We start from the raw sequence: 14,228 nt of genomic DNA on the forward strand, positions 1-14,228 counted from the left end.
GAGTGCTTAGTTCAGCCTGGTCAAAGCCCTTGTGATTCACGCAAGAGGACTGGCTAGTGATCATAATTCTGTTAGTTTTAGGGTAGTTTTAGGGAAGAGCAAGGAGAGGCCTAAAGTTGAGGTTCTGGATTGGAAAAGAGCAAATTTCGAAGGAATAAGAAGAGATTTGGGGAGTATTGAGTGGGACAGGATATTTTCAGGTAAGGATGTTAATGAAAAATGGAGGATATTAAAAGAAGAAATTTTGAGGGTACAGAGTAGTTATGTCCCAGTGTGGATCAAAGGAAAGGCTGGAAGTCATAGGGAGGCTTGGTTTTCGAGGAATATTGGAAATTTGGTTAGGAGAAAAAGGGAGGTGTACAAGAGGTATAAAGAGCAAGGAGCTGAGAAGTTGAAGGAGGACTACAAGGCGTGTAGAAGGAATCTTAAGAAATAAATTAGAAAGGCCAAAAAAAGGCATGAAGAGGCTTTGGCTGACAGAATAAAAATAAATCCAAAGGGTTTCTATAAGTACATTATAAGTAAAAGATTAGTGAGAGATAAAATTGGACCCCTTTTAGATAGCGAGGGTAGGCTGAGTGAGAAGTCTGAGGAAATGGGGGAAATTTTGAATGATTTCTTTGCCTCGGTATTCACTAGGGAAAAAAATGTTGAACCAGTTGAAGTAAAGAAAAATAGTGGGGAGGTCATGAAGCATATAAGGATAACCGAGGAGGTAGTGATGGCTGTGTTAAAAAAGATAAAGGTGGATAAATCTCCCGGACCAGACAAAATATTCCCTAGGACACTCAGGGAGGCTAGTGGACAGTTAGTGGGGCCATTAATAGAGATATTTAGGATGTCATTGGCCACGGGGGTGATGCCAAAGGATTGGAGGGTGGCGCATGTGGTTCCTCTGTTTAAGAAAGGGTCCAAATACAAACCTGGGAATTATAGGCCTGTAAGTCTGACGTCTGTGGTGGGCAAGTTGATGGAAAGTGTTCTGAGGGATGCTATTTACAAATTTTTGGAGGTACAGGGATTGATAGGGAGTAATCAGCATGGTTTTGTCAGGGGTAGATCATGCTTGACAAACCTGATTGAGTTCTTTGAGGGGGTTACAAAAAAGGTTGATGAAGGGAAAGCTGTGGATGTTGTCTATTTGGACTTTAGTAAGGCTTTTGACAAAGTTCCCCACAGGAGGTTAGGAAAAAAGGTGGAGGCATTAGGTATAAATAAAGAGGTAGTGAAATGGATTCAGCAGTGGTTGGATGGGAGGTGTCAGAGAGTAGTGGTAGAAAATTGTTTGTCCAATTGGAGGCCGGTGATTAGTGGAGTTCCTCAGTGTTCGGTCCTGGGTCCACTATTATTTGTTATATATATTAATGATCTGGATGAAGGGGTGGAGAATTGGATGAGCAAGTTTGCGGATGACACAAAGATTGGTGGTGTTGTGGACAGTGAGGTAGATTACCGTAGATTAAAAGGTGATTTAGGAAGGCTGGAGGTGTGGGCTGAGAAATGGCTGATGGAATTTAATACAGATAAATGTGAGGTGCTACATTTTGGAAAGGCAAATTTAAATAGGTCATATACATTGAATGGTAAACAATTGAGGAGTGCAGAGCAACAAAGGGATTTAGGAGTTATGGTAAATAGTACCCTCAAGGCTGATACTCAGGTAGATGGTGTGGTGAAGAAGGCATTTGGAATGTTGGCCTTCATAAATCAGAGTATTGAATTCAAGAGTAGGGAGGTTATGATGAAATTGTACAAGGCATTGGTGAGGCCAAATTTGGAGTACTGTGTACAGTTTTGGTCACCAAATTATAGGAAAGATATAAACAAAATAGAGAGAGTGCAGAGAAGGTTCATGAGAATGTTGACAGGATTTCAGGGTCCGAGTTACAGGGAAAGGTTGTGCAGACTAGGGCTTTTTTCTCTGGAGCGTAGAAGATTGAGAGGGGATTTGATAGAGGTGTTTAAGATTTTAAAAGGGACAGACAGAGTAAATGTGGATAGGCTTTTTCAATTAAGAAAGGGAGAGATTCAAACTAGAGGACATGGTTTAAGATTGAAGGGGGAAAATTATAAGGGGAACATGAGGGGAAATTTCTTTATGCAGAGGGTGGTGGGGATGTGGAATGAGCTTCCGGCAGACGTGGTCGAGGTGGGATCATTGGTTACATTTAAGGAAAGACTGGATCATTACATGGATAGGAGGGGACTAGAGGGGTATGGACCGGGTGCTGGTCAGTGGGACTAGGAGGGTGGGGATTTGCTACGGCATGGACTAGTAGGGCCGAACTGGCCTGTTCTGTGCTGTAAGCGGTTATATGGCTGCCTAATGTTTCACTTGGAATAAGTGAAACAAAAAGGCACTCTGTGGTGATCTGAAAGAAAGAGGTTATCATCTGGAGAACCCCTAGGGGGCAAGTTTTGTCAGCAAGACACTGAAGTAGCTGATGGAAGTACATCAGTTGTGGATGTCCTGGAACAACAAATCTCTCTCTGAAAACTGACAAGAACCTTCCTGAGCGGTAACCATTTACCTTTCAAGCACCAAAGTCTGGTGAACTTTATAAATGTTAAATTCTGTGCACAGTATAAGAATTGCTTGCAACCAGTGAACTTGGAGGAATGAAAAGTGAGATTGGACTGTGAAAGAACTTTTCTGAACTAACACACACATTACATTCACGTGCACTTAGAATTAGAAGGGGGTTAAGTTAGGTTAGTTAAGTCAATAGTGATAAGTTAAAGTATGATTCTGTTTTCATGTTTAAAGATAATTAAAAGCATCTTTAGTTTAAGTAACCATTTGTCATGGGGAATATCTATTGGTGCTGGGTTTTGGGGTCCTATGGGCTCATAACAGTTACATACAGACCAAATAGCAGTGAAGATGTAGGTGCAAATCACCACGGGAATTAGAAAAGGCATGTAAAAAAAAGGCAGTGTTACAGTAGTCATGGGGAACTTCAAATGCAGCTAGACTGGGAAAATCAGGGTGCTGGGCCCCAAGGGAAGTAAGGATGTAATGCTGAGGCCTTACAAGGCGCCAGTCAGGCCACATTTGGATTAAAAACAGAGAGTGGAGAGGGGGAGCTAGTGGAGTTGTTCAAGTGAACTGGCATGGACTCGAAGGGCCGATATGGCCTGTTTCCGCGCTGTAAACTGTTATATGGTTATGCTGGAGGAACTCAGCTGGTCTCATGATGCTGCGAGACTGGCTGATTTCCTCCAACATCTTGAAATTCTTTAGTAGTATCACAGCGTCTGCAGACTTTCTTGCTTCACATTTGGAGCAATTTTTGGCCCCATATCTAAGGAAGAATGTCCTGGAGTTGGAGAAGGTCCAGAGTAGGTTTAGTCAAGTTTATTGTCATCTGATTGTACAGCCCGATGAAACTGCATTCTCTAGTCCTCGGTGGAAAACATGCAGACACACAACACAGACAAACGGTACATATGCAGGACAAGTATTCATCTATTCAAGCAAATACATATTGTTTCATGAATCTGAGATGGTGATTGTGAGCAGTTCTCTTGGTCGTTCAGCATTTTCCCTGCCCGTGGGAAGAAGCTGTTTCTCATCCTGGTGGTGCTGGCTCTGATACTCCTGGATCTCTTCCTCAATGGGAACAGTTGAAAGATGCCATGTACAGGGTCCTCAATGGTTTTGCACATTCTCTTCAGACAATGATTAACACGAATGATCCTGGGGATGAGGGGGTTAACATATGAGGAGCGTTTGACAGCTCTGGGACTGTCCCCACTGTTTAGAACAGGGCTGGCCAACCTTTCAATTTTTAATTAGACATACAGCATAGTAAAAGGTCATTTCAGCCCACGAGTACGAACCGGGCATTTAGGTTAATTTCCCACTCTAGCTGCATTTGAAGTTCCCCATGACCACTGTAACACTGCCTTTTTTTTTACATGCCTTTTCTAATTCCTGTGGTGATTTGCACCTACATCCTCACTGCTATTTGGAGGTCTGTATGTAACTGTTATGAGCCCAGAGGACCCCAAAACCCAGCACCAATAGATATTCCTCATGACAAATGGTTACTTAAACTAAAGTTGCTTTTAATTATCTTTAAACATGAAAACAAAATCACACTTTAACTTATCACTATTGACTTAACTAACCTAACTTAACCCCATTCTAATTCTAAGCACACATGTATGTAATGTGTGTGTAAGTTCAGAAAAGTTTTTTCACAGTCCATTCTCACTTCTCATTCCTCCAAGTTCACTGGTTGCAAGCAATTCTTATACTGTGCACAGAATTTAACATTTATAAAGTTCACCAGGCTTTGGTGCTTGAAAGGTAAATGGTTACCGCTCAGGAAGGTTCTTGTCAGTTTTCAGAGAGAGATTTGTTGTTCCAGGACATCCACAACTGATGTACTTCCATCAGCTACTTCAGTGTCTTGCTGACAAAACTTTCCCCCTAGGGGTTCTCCAGATTATAACCTCTTTCTTTCAGGTCACCACAGAGTGCCTTTTTGTTTCACTTATTCCAAGTGAAACATTAGGCAGCCAGCCCTCTCCTCTTGCGTGAATCACAAGGGCTTTGACCAGGCTGAACTAAGCACTCACAACCCGTCTTCCAAATGGGGTTTTCCACAAGCTTGCCAGCTTGTCCTGTTCCAGTTGCTGCTGCTGACTGTAAAGCTGTAGAACTGATCTCTGTCTCTCGCTCTGAGAGAAAGCCTATTTGACTCTCTCTGCTTGCAAAACCACATGACCCTCTTAGAACAGCAAGTTCCCCTCCAGACTGTCTGCAGCTCTGACAAGGTCTTTCACCTGTTACCTTTTTGTAAACAACAATCCACTAGTGAAGTCTCTTGGGCATTCTCCAAAGATTTTGCAAAGGCTCTGAGGCCCCGACATGTCTAGCATGAGCAGAGCTCCAGTATTTTAAATAAGATCTGTTTTAAAATGTTTGTATGTGACCTACACTAACAAACCTGCCCCAATCTATCTCCAAAAAACATATCTATATTCCCATCAAGGTCTTTTTACCCCTGCAATTTCTCAACTCTACCCACAAGAATTCGACATCCTAAGGATTTGATTTCATTTTTTTTTACCAACAGACCCTCCCTATCCCTCTGCCCCACCTACCTGTCTTTCCAATAGGATGTGTGTCCTTGGATGTTTAATTCTGACCCGTGATCCTCCTTCAGCAATGTTTCTGTTATGCTCACAATGTCGTTCCTGCCAATTTCTAACTGCACTTTCAACTCCACCATCTTGCTTCATACACTGCATTCCGGCTACTGTTCATTGACTGCAGCTCAGCCTTCAACACCATCATTCTCTCAGTGCTGGTCAACAAACTCCAAACCCTGGGCCTCTGCACCCCCACCTCCACAACTGGATCCTTGACTTCCTCATCAGAGGACCACAGTCAGTACGAATTGGAAACAACGCCTCCTTCTCACTGATGATCAACACAGATGCATGCTTAGCCCACTCTACACCCAAGACTGTGTGGCCAGGTACAATTCAAGTGGCATCTGCAGATTTTCCAATGTCACCGCAGTTGTTGGCAGAATCACAGATGGCAATGAGGTAATGTGCAGGAGGGAGATATTTCAGCTAGTTGAGTGGTGTCTCACCAACAACCTTAGCAAAGCCGAGGAGCTGATTGTGGACTTCAGGAGGAAATCTGGAGAACACGATCCAGTCCTCGTCAAGGGGTCAGCAGTGGAGAGAATCGAGAACTTCAAATTCCTGGGTGTCAACATCTTTGAGGATCTGTCCTGGGGCCTCCGTGTCGATGCTATCACGAAGAAGGTTTACCAGCGGCTATGCTTCGTGAGGAGTCTGAGGAGATTTGGTATATCACTGAAGACTCTTGAAAATTTCTACAGAGGTACCACGGAGAGCATTCTGGCTAGTTGCATCACTGTGGCAATGCACAGGGCAGAAAAAAAATTCCAGAAATCTGTGAACTCGGCCAGCGCCATCATGGGCGCCAGTCTTCCCTCCATCAAGGACATCTACAAGAGGAGATGTCTTAAGAAAGCAGCCTCTATCCTCAAGGACCCCACCACCCAGGCCATGCCCTCTTCACTCTGCTACCATTGGGATAAAAGTACAGGAGACTAAAGACGAGCATTCAGCGGCACAAGGACAGCTTCTTCCCTGTTGCCATCAGATTGGACGATGATCCAGACAGTACATCACTTTGCATTATTTAGTTATTTTGAAATATACTTTATAGCAATATTTTCACTGTGATAATGCTGAAAGCAACAAATTTTGTGACACGTTCATGACAATAAAGTTTGATTCTAATAAACACCTTCACCACCATTCTCACATTTGTCTCCATCTTGCCTTTTATAAACTTTCCTTTTTTTTAAATTATGGAAACTTCAATGACCTGTCCTGCCCTATTTGTTGAACTGCCAGTGAGTTTAAAGTCCTAGCTACACCCCTAGTTATTGTTTCACCATTAGTCTGGTCCCAGCATGCTTCAGATGGAGTCTGTCCCATCAGCTCCCTCCTTCCCCAATGCTTGGTGCCAATGTCCCCACAATTCCAACCAATCTCCCACACCAGTCGTTCAGAATCAAAATCAGAATCAGAATTTATTGCCATTGTTTTGCGGCAGCGTCACAGGGCAAACCTTCATATAAACTGCTTACAAAAATAAATAAAACAAAATAGTGCATGAAAAGTCAAAGTCAGGCAGTGTCTGTGGTTCAATGATCATACAGGAATCTGATGGCAGTGGGGAAGAAGCTGTCCTTGTGCCGTTGGGTGCTCGCCTTTAGGCTCTTCTACCTTTATCCCGATGGTAGCAGAATGAAGAGGGCCTGGCCAGGGTGGTGGGGGGGTCTTTGAGGATAGAGGCTGCTTTATTGAAACACCGCTTCTTGAAGGTGTCTTCGATTGTGAAGTCTGGTGCTTGTGATGTCGCGGGCCGAGTTAACAACCCTCTGGAGATTTTTCTTGTCCTGAGAATTGACACCTCCATATCAGTGATGCAACCAGTCATGTTGCTCTCCACGGTACAGTTTTCAAGAGTCTTCGGTAATATATCAAATCTCCTCAAGCACCTCACAAAGTATAGTCGCTAGCGAGCCTTCTTTGTGATTTCATCAACATGGAGGCTCCAGGACAGATCCTCGGAGATGTGGACACCCAGGAATTTGAAGTTCTTGACCCTCTCCACTACTGAGCCCTCGATGAGGACTGGGTTGTGTTCTCCTGACTTCCTTCTGAAGTCCACAGTCATCTAGGTTTTGCTAACATTGAGTGCAAAGGTTGTTGTTGTGACACCACTCAACGAGCTGATCTCTCTCCCTCCTGTACACGTCCTCATTGCCATTTGTGATTCTGCTGACAACTGTGGTATTTTCACCCAATTTGTAGATAGCATTGGAATTGTGCCTAGCCACACAGTCACGGGTGTATAATGAGTAGAGCAGTGAGCTAAGCACGGATCCTTGGGGTGCACCTGTGTTCATAGTCAGTAAGGAGGGAACATTTTTACCAATTCGTACTGACTGTGGTCTTCTGATAAGGAAGTCAAGGATACAGTTGCAGAGGGGAGTGCAGAGGCCCAGGGTTTGGAGCTTGTTGACCAGCACTCAGGGAATAATGGTGTTGAAGGCTGAGCTGTAGTGTATGAAGAGTGTATGAGTTGCTGTTTTCAAGGTGATCCAGAGCTGAGTAGAGAGCCAGCGATATTGTGTGTGCTGTGGGGTGACTGTGATGAAGGCAAACTGCAATGGGTCAAGATCTTTGCTTAGTTATGTGTTAATTCTGGCCATGACCAACCTCTCAAAGCATTTCATCACAGTAGAAGTTAGTGCTACTGGGCAGTAGTCATTGAGGCAGCTCTTATTGGGCACCGGGATGATTGATGCCCTTTTGAAGCAGATGGGAACCTCTGACTGCAGTAATGAAAAGTTGAAAATGTCCGTGAACACTCTGGCTAGTTGGTTGGCGCAGATTTTCAGTACCCTGCCAGGTAAAGCATCAGGGCCTGACGCCTTGTGAGGGTTCACCCTCTTGAATGATATTCTGACATTGTCCTGAGACAGATACCATAGGGTCCTAAACCTTTTCAGGGATTCAAGTTGGGTTCTTCTTCTCAAAGCAGGCAAAGAAGGTGTTCAGCTCATTGGGTAATGAAACATCACAGTCATCTATGGTGTTGGCCCTCGCATTGTAGGCTGTAATGGCCTGCACTCCCTGCCATAGTTGGTATGTATCTGCCTCTATCTCGAGCTTCCCTGGAATTGCCATTTTGTTGCAATGGTTCCTTCCACAGGTCATATTTAGACTTCTTGTAGAGATCTGGATCCCCAGCCTTAAATGCCCTTGATCTTGCCCTCAGCAGGTTGCAAATCCTTTGATTCATCCAAGGCTTTTGGTTGGGGAACACCTGGTGTGTGCACGTGGGTACACACTCGACCACCCAGGTTTTGATGAAGTCGGTGACATCTGTTGCATAGTCATTCAAGTCTGAGTTCTTGAATATGGTCCAGTCCACCAATTCAAAGCAGTCCTGCAGATGCTCCTCTGCCTCCCTTGACCACACCTTTGCTGCCTTCACCACTGTTGCTATGGTGTCCATTCTCTGCTTGTACACCGGGAGTAGAAGTACAGCCAAGTGATCAGACTTGCCAAAGTGCAGTTATGGTATGGCTCAGTGTGCGTTCTTCATGGTGGTGTAGCAGTGGTCAAGTGTATTGGCTCTGCTGGGCTCATAAGTGACGTGTTGGGGGTAGTTCATTAGAGACTTCTTCAGGTTGGTCTGATTGAAGTCCCCTACAATGATCGGGAAGGTATCAGGATGTGCAGTCTCGTGACTGTTCATCACAGTGCTCAGTCCCTCCAGTGCCAGCCTGACATTAGCCTGATGATGGCAGTGAACTCCCTTGGCAGGTAGAATGGGCAACCCTTGATCGTTAGATGTTCCAGGTTGGGGGAGCAGGACTGGGACATGACTGTCACATCTGTACACTGTGATGAATTGATGATGACACAAACATCATCTCCCCTGGTTTTTCCTGAAGCCCTTGAGCCACATGTTTAACTCCTGAACCTTATGCCCCCGTGACAATCTGCACGTGGCTCGGGCACGTTTTCTCAGCGAACCTTTCTCCAGTTCCATCAACAGCAATGGTACCCACATGGACCACTACAACTGGGTCTTTGCCCTCTCTCTCCACATTCCTCTGCAGTTCAGAGGAGATTACTCCAATCCAGGCACTGGACAGGCAACATTCCATGCTCACTACAGAGAATACACTACCCTCAAGTATGGGTGTGTGGGGGATGGTATAGTGTGTATGACACCTGTGGTGGGATGTGCATGTCTAGGGGTTGGTTTTGTGTGTGTGTTGAGGTGTATGGGTGTTGAGGGGGGTGTAGTATGCGTGAAGAGTGTGGTGGGGTGTGGGTGTTGGGGGATACTGTGTGGTGGGGTGTGTGAGTGTCCAGGGGGGATAGTGTGTGGTGGGGTGTGGGCGTCGGGAGTTAGTGTGTGGGTGTTGGGGGTAGTGTGTGGTGGGGTGTGGGTGTCGGGGTAGTAAGTGGTGGGGTGTGTGGGTGACGAGGGGGACTAGTGTGTGGTGGGGTGTGTGGGTTTTGAAGGGAACTGTAGTGACCTTGATTCATGTTGTGGGGCGTTACGTGCGAGTTGTCGGGACCGTGGACTGGGTGGGTGTTGAGGGCGGCGGTATAGTGTGTATGAAGCGTGTGGTGGGTGTTATTGCTGTAGTGTCGGCCCCGGAGCCGTCAGTCCCAGGGGGAGCGGTGTCGGTCGCGGAGCCCGAGGGGAGCGGAGTCGGTCCCGGAGCCCAGGGGGAGCGGTCCCGGTCCGGGTTCTGGAGCCCGGAGGGAGCGGTGTGCCAGCTCCTGCTGCTGTAATCGTGCGTCACGTCCCCCCGACCGCTGACAGTGCGCTGTATCTCGCCGTAAGCCGGCGTCTCGGCAGGTAACGGCCGCAGGTCCTCCCCGTCAGGGATTCGTGGCCCTCGGGCCGTTTCTCGGACCGACACCGTCATTGACGTTGGTTTTAAACGTTGCAGATTGCATCCGGGAAAAGCGGACGGATCAACATCGCGGGGCGCGGTCGTTGTCGGTGCATCAACTACAGGAGGAGCTGCCCGCGGCGAGTGTGGAGCCCACCGGTCCCAGTGTATCCGGGAGACGGGGACCGGAGTGACCAGGAGACCTGTCCCGGTGTGACCAGGAGACCTGTCCCGGTGTGACCAGGAGACCTGTCCCGGAGTGACCAGGAGACCTGTCCCGGTGTGACCAGGAGACCTGTCCCGGTGTGACCAGGAGACCTGTCCCGGAGTGACCAGGAGACCTGTCCCGGTGTGACCAGGAGACCTGTCCCGGTGTGACCAGGAGACCTGTCCCGGAGTGACCAGGAGACCTGTCCCGGTGTGACCAGGAGAACGGGACCGGTGTGACCAGGAGACGGGGACCGGTGTGACCAGGAGACCTGTCCCGGTGTGACCAGGAGACCTGTCCCGGTGTGACCAGGAGACCTGTCCCGGTGTGACCAGGAGAACGGGACCGGTGTGACCAGGAGACGGGGACCGGTGTAACCAGGAGACCTGTCCCGGTGTGACCAGGAAACCTGTCCCGGTGTGACCAGGAGACCTGTCCCGGAGTGACCAGGAGACCTGTCCCGGAGTGACCAGGAGACCTGTCCCGGAGTGTCCAGGAGACCTGTCCCGGTGTGACCAGGAGACCTGTCCCGGTGTGACCAGGAGACCTGTCCCGGTGTGACCAGGAGACCTGTCCCGGTGTGACCAGGAGACCTGTCCCGGTGTGACCAGGAGACCTGTCCCGGTGTGACCAGGAGAACGGGACCGGTGTGACCAGGAGACCTGTCCCGGTGTGACCAGGAGAACGGGACCGGTGTGAGCAGGAGACCTGTCCCGGTGTGACCAGGAGAACGGGACCGGTGTGACCAGGAGAACGGGACCGGTGTGACCAGGAGACGGGGACCGGTGTAACCAGGAGACCTGTCCCGGTGTGACCAGGAAACCTGTCCCGGTGTGACCAGGAGACCTGTCCCGGAGTGACCAGGAGACCTGTCCCGGAGTGACCAGGAGACCTGTCCCGGAGTGTCCAGGAGACCTGTCCCGGTGTGACCAGGAGACCTGTCCCGGTGTGACCAGGAGACCTGTCCCGGTGTGACCAGGAGACCTGTCCCGGTGTGACCAGGAGACCTGTCCCGGTGTGACCAGGAGACCTGTCCCGGTGTGACCAGGAGAACGGGACCGGTGTGACCAGGAGACCTGTCCCGGTGTGACCAGGAGAACGGGACCGGTGTGACCAGGAGAACGGGATCGGTGTGACCAGGAGACCTGTCCCGGTGTAAGTAACCTGAAGCCGATGCGGTGAACGATCCGCGGGCGGTGGTGGTGTCTGGAGCCCAGGTCTCTGGGTGTGAACATGGGTGTGCGCTCAGGACGAGTTGCAGGCGGCTGTAGCCGGGGCGAACAGACACCGTTTCTGGTTTACAGTCAAGTGAAGTTGATGTGTCCCCCACCACCCCCTACTCGTGAGCCTGCAGACGGTGTGGGAACCATAAATGATCTGGATGATAATGTGATAAACAGGATCAGGAAGTTTGCAGAGGATAAACAAGGGAGACTTTCAAAGCTTGCAGAGGGATCTGGACCATGCAGGTGTTGCATTTTGAAAGGACAAACATAGTAAATGTAAGGGTACTGAGGAGTGTGGTAGAAGGATCTGGGAATACAGATACAGAATTCCCTGAAAGTGGCTTCAAAGTTGTAAAGAGAGCTTGGTCACTTTGTCCTTCGGACATCAAAGTACTGAGTACAGGAGTTGGGATGTTATGGTACAGGTGTATAATCTGGTGAGGCCAAATCTGGAGTATTGTTTGCAGTTTTGATCACCTAACTACAGGATTGAAAGAGTGCAGACAAGATTTACTAGGATGTTGCCCGGGCTTCAGGAACTGAGTTACAGGGAAAGGTTAAACAGGTGAGGACTATTCCCTGGAATGTGGAATAATGAGGGGAGATTTGATCGAGAGGAGGTGAGATACAAACTAGAGGACATGGGTTAAGGGTGAAAGAGGAAAAGTTTAGGGGGAACTTCTTCACACAGAGAGTGGTGGGAGTGTGGAATGAGCTGCCAGCTGAAATGGTGAACATGGGCTCAATGGGAGGGGTATGGAGAGCAATGGTCTGGATACAAGTCAGTGGGACTCAGCAGAAAAATAGTTTAGCACAGACTAGTAGGGCTGAAGGGCTGTCATAAAGAGGAGCTGGGAGCACTGAGGATGAGTGGATGGTGTGAAGGAACATCAGCTTTTCACTGTCCCAGGCAACCAACCGACCACTTTGCAAATTGTGCTGCAGTTCTGCAAATTGAAGGGTTCTGCAGGGAGCTCCATGTCCACAGGGGAGATCTTCACTGCCAAACGGGGGAAGGGCAGAGCAGCTTCCATCATATCAGTCAAGACCAGGAAGTGGCGCTCAACAGAGGGAACAGCCACTGCCTGTACTCTGTCACAGCCTAGACTCGTGTCTCACAGGGAGAGGCTGGCCTGCACAGCCCAATCCAGGCTTCCAAGCCATCCTCTGCCCCCTGACCAGCAGGCCACTCTGGATCACACAGTTGGAACCCCAAGGAGGACAGAGCTTGGCACCAAGTTCCTGCACTGAAGCAGGTGGCTACTCTCTAGGTCATGTACCCGAGAGTGCTCAGGACCAAGAGCCCTGTCGCAAATCCATGTTCGGCAGGGTAATGTTTAAGCCAGGATCAGTGTTTTTAAGAAAGGAGGGAGCGAGACGAAAAGGAACCACAGTTAGCTTGATTACACTGGACAACAATTTTTTTCTTAAAGGTTTGCTTCCTGAAAAAGAATTGGAGATTATGGTAGACGACTTCAAGTTGAACACAAAGATAATTTCAGATTTGCTGTATCATGTAGGAAGTTGGAGAAAACTTGTGTTGAATTTAACGTGTTTAATCACATAATGAAGCTGACACATTGCGTTAGTTCAACTGACCTAAAAATGTTTCGCCGCTGATTTTCGTTTGTACGATCTGATGTCTCTCTTGTTAGTGTCCAACAATAGCCGGCCAGTGTTGATGGATTCCAGTTGCCCTGATACCGCTTTTCCATGGTCGCAATGTCCTGGTGAAACCTTTCACTGTGTCCATTACTGACTGCACCAAGAGCAGCGGGGAAAACATCCAAGTGCGAAGGCAGAAAATGAATTTTCAATGACATGTTGCACTTCATAGTTTTGTTTGCTTGAAGTGGTCTTAAAATATAGCAGGAAATCACAAAAGTAGGTTACATCTAAAAAAACCCAGTATGTGATAGGAAATTATTAAGGTGATTTTAGCGATCAGCCGCCCAAAATCCATAAAATACTCTCAAAAGTGTTTAGGAAGCAAAATCTTGGCAGTCCAGTGTTATAATATTGGCAAAATGTTGGAATCTTCAACAGATCTTCAAAAAAAATGAGGATTGAGCAGTCAGCTTGGATCTTGAGAATGGAGATTGGTGGGTGTAGTGATGAGCTCAACGCCTTTACAGCCCCAGCGATCGGGGTCAGGGTTCAAATCCTGCTCTGTCTGTAAGGAGTTTGTGCATTCTCCCAGTGTCTGCGTGAGTTTTTCTTGAGTACCCCGGTTTCCTCCAACCATTTCAAACGTACCGGGGACGTTGGTTAATTGGGTGTAAATTGGGCGGCATGGATTCATGGGCTGAAATGGCCTGTTACTGTGCTGTATGTCTAAATTTAAATTTTAGGAAATGTAAAGATGCAGCAAGAACAGGATTCCCATTATCCCCACCTACCATCCCACCAGCCTCCGCATCCATCATCTTGTCCATCACCTACTATGTGATCCCACCTCCCATCTCCTCTCCTCTCAGCCTTCTGCAGGGACCCCTCCCACTGTGACTCCCTCATCCACTCATCCCTTCCCATTAAATCGCCCCCTTGGTATCTGCCCCTGTGACTGCTACACCTGCACCCACACCTCCTCCCTCTGCACCATTCAGGGCCCCAAACAGACCTTCTAAGTGAAGCGACATTTCACTTGTGAACCGGCAGGGGTCGTCTACAACACCCTGTGCTCCCGTTGTGGCCCTCCCATCCATACAGTTATCCAAGTGATTCTTAAAGGAAGCTGATGTTCCTCCTTCACCATGTGCCCACCACCCTTTGAATTAAGAACTGACCCATTCTCCCCTCATGTCC

The 14,228-nt window shown here is 48.0% G+C and overlaps 1 protein-coding gene across 3 annotated transcripts in view; it reads left to right on the forward strand.

Annotated features, from left to right (window-relative positions):
• dmtn (dematin actin binding protein) overlaps positions 1–14,228 on the forward strand; it is a 136,427-nt gene that overhangs the window by 51,925 nt on the left and 70,274 nt on the right. Inside the window, exon 1 of one of the 3 annotated variants that reach the window (XM_069917782.1) lies at positions 9,702–11,352. The exons of 1 other annotated variant lie outside the window; for it this stretch is intronic. The gene's annotated coding sequence lies outside the window, so the exon portion shown is untranslated. Of the gene's footprint in view, positions 1–9,701; positions 11,353–14,228 lie in introns of those variants that run through there. One more of the 3 variants, XM_069917783.1, reaches the window with a different exon arrangement.

The sequence above is a fragment of the Narcine bancroftii genome, chromosome 2 (genome assembly GCF_036971445.1).
Source record: "Narcine bancroftii isolate sNarBan1 chromosome 2, sNarBan1.hap1, whole genome shotgun sequence".
Classification (NCBI taxonomy): Eukaryota; Metazoa; Chordata; class Chondrichthyes; order Torpediniformes; family Narcinidae; genus Narcine; species Narcine bancroftii.